Source organism: Vulpes vulpes, chromosome 14 (assembly GCF_048418805.1).
Source record: "Vulpes vulpes isolate BD-2025 chromosome 14, VulVul3, whole genome shotgun sequence".
Lineage (NCBI taxonomy): Eukaryota > Metazoa > Chordata > Mammalia > Carnivora > Canidae > Vulpes > Vulpes vulpes.
The window spans coordinates 28780001-28790111 of NC_132793.1; the positions used below are offsets into that span (position 1 = coordinate 28780001).

General features: G+C 54.0%; 1 protein-coding gene across 1 annotated transcript in view; it reads left to right on the forward strand.

Moving 5' to 3' along the window:
• Positions 1 to 6846, forward strand: part of STK35 (serine/threonine kinase 35) — a 44899-nt gene extending 38053 nt beyond the window's left edge. Inside the window, exon 4 of the mRNA XM_026012401.2 lies at positions 2118 to 6846. The gene's annotated coding sequence lies outside the window, so the exon portion shown is untranslated. The remainder of the gene's footprint in view (positions 1 to 2117) is intronic.
• Positions 6847 to 10111: the final 3265 nt, after the last annotated feature.

The window sequence follows — 10111 nt, forward strand, 5'->3', positions numbered from 1 at the left end:
TTTCTTTTTGGATTTGTGGGTTGTTGCCTCGTACTTTAGATCACCCTTCAATGAACGTCTTTATTTGTGAAATCCTTTTCACATGTAAGGTGACCAGTCAAGCTGGGTCTCCGGAAGTGGAATTTTAGGGTCTAGAGGTCGAAAATTACCTGAGGCTCTGAAAATACCTGGCCAGATGGCTTTCCAGAAGGCACTGGTACACTTCTCTGGCAGGCCTTGCATTCCTTCCATGCCACCCTCACCCACCTAGGAGCAGTTTGGGTGGTCCAGTGACTGCAGACTATACATCCTGTCCAAACCTAACACATCCATCATTTCCAGTTGGGGACGAGGACAGGATGGGCTCATGGAGTGAGTCAGTTCCTGCTGTGGACCAGGTACTTGATAGTTGTTACTCTAGTCAGACCTCAAAGAAGAGCCATTTCTCACAGAGGCACAGGTTGACGGTAGGATACAAACATTCACAGACAAGTGAGGCTCAGCATTGCCGGACCCCACTGCCTCCCATGAGGACTAGCTGAGTGTCTCCCTGAGAGCTGAGGACAACAGGCCCATGTGGTCAGACTGCACAGGTGCCAAGTGATGGTGAGGAGGATGCAGGGTTGGGAGGGCACACCTTTTCGGGCTGCGTGGAGCTTACACAAGAGTGAAGCCAGGGGACACCTGGATGGTTCAGGACCCTGAGCGTCTGCCTTTGGCTCAGGTTGTGATCCCGGGGTCCTGGGATCGAGTCCTGCATTGGACTCCCTCCTCTGCTTGTGTCTCTGCCTCTCTCCTTCTATCTCATGAATAAATAAATACCTCCCCCCCCAAAAAAATGAAGCCAGAGCAAGGGGGGATTTGGAGGGATTTCCAGCATGCCATGGAAGACTGCTCTGATTGCATTGTTCAGGGTGAGAGCAAGCAGGCACTCTGAAAGCCCAAGATGAGTCCATGTGCTGCATAGATGAAGCATTGTTGCCCTGGGTGCCTGCCTAGGATGGGGTTCTACGTAGCCCTGATTGAGCAGCTCGGTCTGCGACAGCGGGCTGGTGGCAGTCGCTGGTTCGAGGCTGATCTTCGTAGGCTCTTGTGTTCTAGGCCTGCACTAAGACGGGTCCCTGAAAGGCTGGTAGCTGGTCTTGTTCATGAGGCTGGCACCCAGCAATTCCCAAAGAATAGCTAATCATAATAGGACCAGGCACTGCGTCAAGTTCTGTGTATTCATTTGGCCCTCATAATAACCTGTGATTCGGTACAGGAAACAAGACCAAGGAGCAAAGGGCTTAAATTTGCCACAGTCAAGTGGCAGAACCTGTTAATGGCCACAGGTTCTGGCTCTAGGACCTCGTTCTTTTTTTTTTTTCTTTTTTAAGAATTTTATTTATTTGACAGAGCAGAAGGGCAGGGATGATGAGCAAGCAGAGGGAGAAGCAGGTTTCCTGCTGAGCAAGAGCAAGGAGCCCAACGTGGGGCTCGATCCCAGGACCCTGAGATCAATGACCTGAGCCGAAGGCAGGCACTTAACCAACTGAGCCACCCAGAGCCCCCAGAACCTCATTCTTAATCCAACTCCCGAATCACCCCTGCCCCTGGCTGTGGGATTCTGGCCCCTTTTGAGACCTAAGAGCTTTGGTTAACTCAGACAGGTTCTTAGGGGGCTGAGCCTCACTTGTCTGTGAAATAGGATAAACTCAAGCGTGCCATGAAGCTTCAGTACAGCACAATTAGGGCAAGGAGGGAAGGGGGCCGAAGCCTAGAAAGACTGATGGCTAGGGTCCCATGGCATCTTTTCCTAGTAGTGCAGGGATGGGGTTCGTGATAGGATTTTGTAGCCACAGCCAGCAGGCCTGGGTTCCCAGCCAGGGTCTGCTTCTCTGTCAGTGTGATGTTTAATCATGTGAGTTAACCCATGCCTCAGTTTCCCTGGGAGAATAATGTGTGTCAATGGTAGGACGGTTGTAGGGAATCTAGAGTCACTCCCTGTAAGGTATTTAGAAACCTCCCCAGCCCATCACAGCTCCTACCATCTCTGGGATGGGTGCTGGCCTCTAGTCTGGCATCTGGAGCTTGGAGGTACCCCAAGCCCACCAGCCTAGTGTCCATTTATCCCCTGCCTTCTGTCTTCTGTCTTCCAGGTTGATCCTCGGGACCCACAGTCTCATCGTGTCTCACACAGAGGACGGCAGAGGGTGCAGGCAGTGGCTTGGTCAGTTGGTGATCTCCCGACAGCTGGATCTCCGGCAATGTGAAGCTTTTGTTTGGGTTTCCCTCCCACTCCTTTTAGTTTTGCTTAATTTTTTAAAATCTTATTTTATTTTTTGTCCTTTTTTTTTTTTCTCCTTTTTTAATTTAAACGATTAAGACTTCAGAAGAGCAGGAAACTATGCTACGGAGAAACAACATGGACAAAGCATATGTATAAATTTCATTGTTAATTTTTATAAGGGGTTAGGGAGCTATGTTGTTTTGTTCCTTTATTTTCCCTCTATCTCCTTTGTTTCACCCACCCCTTGGTTCTGCTTAGAACACCTCACTTCCCCAGAGAAGGCCAGCCTTTCTGTGGAGAACCAGGCTGGGTCCCAGAACATGAGTGAGACTTGAAGACAGGAGGCAGCCGGACCCCCCGGGGGCTGCTCCTGGCCAGCCCTTGGGCCTTATAAATGGTCCGAGGTGAAGAACCACCTGAAAGAGGAAGAAGACAGGGTTTGACCAGGAGGACGCAGAAAAGAAAGTCTAAACTGCGGGTTTGTTCTCCTTCAGCTGCTGGAAGACCTGGGCCACACCAGGACTCGCAGTAGTGGGAGTCCATTCCCTCTTCTGCCCTTTATAACCAGGAGTACTGGGGGGGAAGGGGAGGGAAAGGCGATGGGGGGCCCTACAGAGGTGACTATTCCCCACTTCCCAGTGGTCAAGCGCCAGCCCAGCCTAGCTCTACAAGCCTACCTTTCTGTTAGTGGTTTCCCTCCCAGAGGAAGACCCCGAGGAAAAAACTGTCGTGCCAAACCTCTGCCTGGAACATAGCTGGGTCTTCGGTGGGCATCTGTCACTCCTGTGAGGACAGCACCCATCACCTCCTGCCTCCTGGATCATCTCCTTCCCATGTGTGCCCGCCAAACATCCTGGTTGTCACAGAGACCACCTAAGTCCCAGAGATCTGGTTGTGACCTGGCCATAAGAACAGGGTGTCCTGAACTGGCTGCCACTGTCATCTCCTTGCAGTGAAGGGTGTGTCCCCTGCACGTGGGCCCGTGGAGTCAGAGCCAGCGACAGTGTCAAGCACCATCTTCCTCACCCCCAGGGACTCACTGTTAGATGCCCTCCCTCAGCATAAACGTGTCTGGTGGGAAAAGAATAGACCCGCCAAGAGCAGGGAGGGGATGAGTTAGGAACACCACTACCCCCACCCTCCACCCCCCGCAGCTGTCAGGTGTCCATTTGTGGCCTGCCACCACCTTAGAGCTTCCCCAGCGTGGCCCTATTGACCTCAGCACCAGCGTCTGTGTGGCCACAGTCTGTGTGGCCATCTGGCCCTCTGCGGCTCTCACACTGCTCCCTCCTCTCGGGCTTCTGAACCGGAGTGTTTGTTCCTCAAAGGGGCAGGTGGCTGGGCCTATGTTGTCCCTTTCACCCACAAGCTACTGGGGCATCTCCAAAGGCTTTCCCCCCCTTTACAGTCAAGCAAGACAGGGTCTCAGGGGGAAGGGGAAAGGAATTCTTTTATGTTCATTTTTTGTTTTATCTAAACCAGCATAGGATTGATAGGGGAGGCAGTCAGAGATTGTTCGGGTTGGTGTGTGACCAAGGAGGAGGGCTTTTCCCCAAAAGCGGCAGTCCTTTGGCCCTGGGCATTTGGGACAGACTAAGGCAACACCAGCCCAAACTTGCAAACTCACCACGTGTTTGCTGGCATCCTCTCACCCTTTCTCAAGCCCCTTAAGTACCAAGGCAGCCAGTTGGCCACAGTTAGGGCAGCGGGTGGGAGCCATGCCTTTCCCTTCCTTGTGAAATCCTTTGTGCCCGCCTGCACCCTGGCTCCCTTCTGGCTTCTGGGGCCTCCAGGAGTGTGCCCTGAACTGCCCCTGGGAGGGTAGGGAGCACAGCTTCCCTGCCTGCAGCTCACTCCCCTTCTCTACTTGTGCCCCCCACCCCCGCCCTCCCTGGCTGCAGCCCGGTCTGCAGGTCCCAGGTGAAGGCTCAGGCCTAACAAGGTATTCCCTTTCCTTTGATTTTCTTCTGCCCTCCCAGGGCTCTATCCTCCATCCGGATCAGGTCTCAGAGCTGGGGTAGTCCCCCTCTGTTATTTCTCTTGGCATCAGAGTAACCCGTGTAGGTCACAGGATGTCTCTCTGCCTTCAGGGCAAGACAGGCAGCCTGGGAGGGGTGGCAGGCTTCTACACACCCTGGTCTTGCAGGACTCAGCCTACCCTTGCTTGGTGGCAGGGCCTCCCTCCCTGGCTCATCACGGCCAACTCGTTAGCCCCGAGTGCCTGTCTCTCCCTCCTGTCCCCCCCCCCCCCATCCCTGCTCCCTGCTTTGCCCAGCTTAGGTGCCCAGGTGGTCAGGTGGACGGCAGCCCAAAGTAAACACCGGCTCTGCCCACAGCTAGTGGACTAGCCGTGATTAGACCCGGTTAGTTCCCATCCACTTCTCAGCCACCCCACCCCCAGCAGTCCCGCTGTGGCCCAGCCTCCTGCCTCTTCCTGCCCTTCATTCCCTCCACCTGCATCTGCCACCTCACCTCAACATCACCACATCCGTAAGGCCTGTCCAAGTTCTAGGAGTTTCCAAACCTTAAAATAGTGGTCATTCTTTTCTCCTTGGATCTGTGAACCAGTTAGCCCATAGTGGGGAGGTTCTGGGCCTGAGACCTGGTGGGTCTTAAGCTCAGTTTCCCCACCGGCAAGAGGACTCAGCAAGACAGATCATAGTGCCTTATCCCATGCCCTACCTTGACCAGACCTGCTGGCTCAGCTGGAGGTCGGCAGTGTCCTCCCTACCTGTCCTCCTGGCACTTAAACTTCACTCCCACCCACAGAGAGCCACGAGGAAAGGGTCTCCCCCCACCCCACCCCCCCGCCGCCCCCAGTCCTTGCCCAATCCTTCCTCGAGGCTGCAGCCGGGCACAGGGCTCCCCGCCACCACCAGGGTACTAGCAGCAGCTTTAGCTGAGGACAGAAAAACCATGCTTCCACCAGGTGTTCTCTCTCTGCCTCTCATGACCCAGCAGGTCCCCTGCCTCTTACCTCTAGCCAGGAGGATGCCACAGTCTGTGCGTTCAAGCCTGGCTCTGGCTGACCCCTTTCTGGGCACCGGGGACTAAGGCTTCAGGCCTTAGCCCCTCCACTCATCCCAGAGGCATTGGGACAGGAGAGTGAAAATTCTGGCCTCCCACCTTGCTGTGGTTTGGCCCCCTGTCGGCTGCCTTTAGGAGGGAGCTATTCATTGTTTACTTAGAAATACCCTGTTTACAGCTGGAGGAGAAATGTGCCCAACACTGGTGGAGAGCTGACTCCTGGCCTGGCCTCCTGTCCAGCACTGCCAGTGGTAGTCCCAGAGCGAATGAAGGTGGAGACGGGAGGGGCGCGCGCCCAGCACTCCCTCTGCTCCCGACCCCGCGGTGCTAAGACCACTCACCACCTTCCTCGCAGTCTTCTCGCCCCCCGGACATTCCCTGCCTCAACCATTCCCTTCCTCCAAGGTTCTCTGCACCTTGACATATCAGCTGTCTCCTAGAAAACCAGTGTTTGGAGCAATAACATTATTTTTGCTTGAGTCATTTTTTCTAAGAAAAGGTTTAAAAGCTGGCACTGTAGGAACATTCTATTTTCTATGTTTCTGTGTTGCAGCTTACCTTTTTAGAAGACAGATCTTGATGGATGCCTGGGTTTCAGCCTCAGAGTATCTTTTGGAAACTCGGAACAGCAGAAGTTGGGCATTCACCCCCTATGAAGGGAACCCCAAACTCTGTGCCCTCACCTTGCTCCATGCTGCCTGGGCCCCTGGCCCTACCCAACAAGAGCACCTCTCACCTTTGATCCTCCTTGCACCCCTGCCCCACCATACACACACATCTGGGGGCACAGGTGGCTCTTGGGCTGTTGCTTCCCCCCAATTCCTTTCCCCTTCTTTAGCCTGTGTTGGCCCCCAGACAGGCATGGTGCGACTGGAGGACCCCCTGACAATGACAAGCTTGGGGCTGAGACCATCCTCCCACAGTGGGCTGAGGCACAGCCTTTGGGACACCAGGCCGGCCCTGATCCTGCCTGCCAGGCTCAGAGGATGGGGATTCCTGTCCAGGGAGATGCTCCTCAGAGGGGGAGCTAGGAGGTGGGACACGAGAGTTGGCAAATGTCAGCTTCCAATGGCCACCATCAAGAGGTGAACCCACTGCCATCAGTCGCCCGGAGGTCCCCACATCTTTTTCCAAGAGAGGCCACAAGTGGAAGGGAGTTTGTTCAGGAACACTCTAAAGAAATCTTTTGTGCCCAAGGGGGCCTCTCCCATCAGAGCCGGGGAGTATGTTGCAAGGATTCAGCACTCACCGTGGGGCTGACTTGGGTGTGAGGGAGGCACAGAGTAACCCAGGCACAGAGTTAGCTTCAAATACTAGTTAATAAATCTATTTTTCTTTATTTTCTTTTTTTGCACAGAAGCTGGTAATCTAGGACCTTCGTGTGAACAACTTTATATGAATATTTTTTGTACTTGGTTTACTTGGGTTGGTATGATACATTATATTTAAGTTCCTTGAACACTGTGGATTCCCCCTAATGTGTATGAATGACTGAGGCTTTGTAAATTAAGGGACGTTTGTGTGAATAAAGTTACTTGATGGGGTCAGAGAAGCCATATGTGATTTGAAAATGAGTGCTTTGTGGTTTTGTTGCCGCCCGTCCTTGGGGGGAGGGAGAAGCCAACCCCGCAGCTCCCAGTCCTCGTGGCTGAGCAGCACCAGAGCAAGGGACACCTGGCTGCTGGCAGAGAAAACTGCCTGGTGGCCTTGGACTAGCCTTCCCACCCCACCCTGGAGCAGGCCCTCAGAAGGAAGAACCCGCCCAGGGCACAGGAATCCACACCAGCCTGGCCAGCTGTCACAGGGATTCCCCTCCAGCCCCAGCACTGCTTCTGCAACTTTTGCCCTCAGGATTTTTATCCTAGAGATAAGAGAAGTCCCCAGACCACAGCAGCGGGGGAAGGGAACAGGGCCATCCCTGAAAAGCTCAGGGGGAGCGGTGGGCTCTGGGAGGGGCAGGAGAGAACACCTTTGTGGGCTGAGGGGGTAACACCCACATCCAGAGAGCAGAGGGCTCTAACTGGGTGAAGCCACAGTGGTGACCTTGGTGGAAGAAAGACCGTCTAGCCCATCTCCCCTGGCCTGGCCAGCGGCAGCCACAGCCCATGAGGAATGAGGCCTGGCACTCATTAAAAGCCAGGTGCTTCTGTTAATAGCTACCAGGCCACATGGGAGGTGGGGTAGATGTGTGTCCCTCTGCTGATGAGACAGCTAAAGCCCAGAGTCCTGTGGAGTGCCGGGTGAGTGCTTGGTGCCCCAGGAAAAGGGAACTTCTACCCTTTGCTGGTGAGGACAGGGCATTTAGTCTCACTGCACATCTCTTTTCTCAAGCAAGATGGCAGTGACAGTGCTCCCTCCAGAACCGTTGAGGCCAAATGGGAACCTCCTGTTGGGCCCAGCACTTAGTAGGCTTTCAACAGATGCTCCTAGAGTTCCCTTCTCCCAGAAAGGCAGGTTTGGGATGTTCCCAGAGTCTGCTGGCCGATAAGCCCAGGCTCCCGGGCCTGCACAGCCTTCTGGAAAGCTGCTCAGTCTGTAAGGTAAGTGGTGGGCCCCAGTGTTTTACTTGGGGCCCACCACTCGGGCTGCTCGGGGATTGGACCTGTGGACCCAGGAATCATAAAACTGGAGGCCGAGTCAGGCCTCTGGAATGTGTGCCAGAGGAACAGATAAGTCTGCCTTCCTCCCTGATCTGAGAGTGAACACGCCACATTCCAGGCACAGGCTTTGGTGTCTGGGGACGAAGCTTCTTGCAAAGGATCCTTCTGGGCTTAGCCTGGAGCCTGGAGAAGGACGACCCACAAGTTTGCTTTAATAACTTGGCTGAAATAATTCACCCTTTTGAATCGTACGGGTCAGGCGCTTTTCATATATTCAAAGTTAGTTGTGTAACCATTGCACCGTCCGATTCCAGAACATTCTTCCCACCTCAGAAAAGAAATCACACCCGTTAGCAATCGCTTCTCATCCCCTCCCAAATGCTCACTCCCAGCCCGAGGCAACCGCTAATCTATCTTTTGTAAATGGATTTGCCTATTCTGGACATTCCATGTAAATGGAATCACACACTAAGTGGCCTTTGGTGTCTGGCTCCTCTCACTTCACAGTAGTCTCCAGGCCCATCCATGTCCTCCCGTGTGTCAGTGCTTTGTCCCTGTTTATTGTTGAATCGTACTCCATCGTGTGGAAACACCGTGTTCCCTGTCTCCATGCATCGTTGGTGGACATTGGATTATTCCTGTTTGGGGGCTCTTAGAAATAATGCTGCTGTGAACCTTTGTGCACAAGTTTCTGCACAGACCTGTGTTTCTGATTGCCTTGGACACCTAACATACGTCGCAGAATTGCTGGTCATACGGTAACTACAGTGGTTGAGGAACCGCCAGATTGCTTTCCAAAGACACTGCACAATTTCACGTTCCCACCAACGAGGTGCAAAGGTTCTCCTTTTTTCACCTCCTCACCAACACTTGCTACTGTCTTTTTTATTGCAGTCATCCTGGTGGGTGTTAGAGATGTCGACACCATTGTACTACTTATTAATGGCAGATGAGGGGAGAATCGCAAATAGGGACTTTAGAGTCCGATGCAGTCACTGATCCAGCAAGTATTAGGTACCTAGCAGACTGACTCTGCTATGTACTGGCTCCCTTGACCTTGAGACAGATCACCTTTCTGACTTCATTTTCTCATCCAGGAAGTAGTAAATACCCACTTCATGGAAGGGTGGCTGGTGAGACTAAAGGTTTGTCATGCAAACTACATGGTGGGCACTGCTCAGAGCATTTCCTTGTCCCTGTGTCCTAGGCATGGGGTCTAAGTAGGGCAGGCCTCCGAAATGAGGCTCTCAGGGCTCCCAACATGTTGGATTCGGCATGGGTGATGAGGAACAGGTCACCATAACGCAAGGTCCGTTGATGACCACACATGCCGAGCAGAGAGGTCTGTGTCACCCAGGCCCTGGGAGGGAGGGCTCTAGGTGTCTGGAGCTGGCCAGGCTCGCTCCCATGGATGGAGCAGGCAGGCATCTGGGCCCTCACTGACCTCTACTAAACCTGCTCCCGAAGCCTCCCAGGCCCTGCTAGCAAGGAGCCCTGGGTCCAGAGGAAGGAGCCACAGGACAGGCAGGGCATCATGGTGGGCTGGGCCAAGCAGGAGGGAAGCTCCAGAGGCTCTGGAGCAAAGACCTGGAGACCTGCTGGAGGTGGGAGGCCTGAGGCCACACTCAACCGTCCAAGCTCCCTATGTGGACCCAGCCCTCTCCCACCCCACTACGGCCCCTGAGCCAGCAGCACCTAGATAGCCCGCAGCGGACGTAGCACCGTCCCTCGCCCTGCGCTGGCCTCTCCACTTGAAGCGTCGCAGCACCTCCCTGGCTCCTGGGAGGTGTTTGCCTCACCACATCCCACCCTGAGGAGCTAAACGAGGGTTGATGGCATTTGATACCCAGCTCTCCGTCCAGCCCACACACAGCAGAACAAGCCAAGGTGCAAGAGCCTCAGTAGATCTTCATTGCACAGAGAATATTGCCCAGACCCTCTCCTTGGCCTGTAGAAGGCACTTCTCCACCTGCCGCCTCTCCCCATGCTTAATGCTCAGGCCTGCTTGCTACCCAGCACCTCCAGGCTCTACCCTCTGGCCTGTTGGGCCTTATTGCTGTTCCTTCCTTCCTTCCTTCCTTCCTTCCTTCCTTCCTTCCTTCCTTCCTTCCTTCCTTGTTTGTTGTGAGAGAGAGAGCAAAGAGGGGCAGAGGGAGAGGGAAAGAGAATCTTAAGCAGACTCCCCACCCAGTGTGGAGCCCAATGTAGGGCTTGATCCCATACCCCAAGATCATGA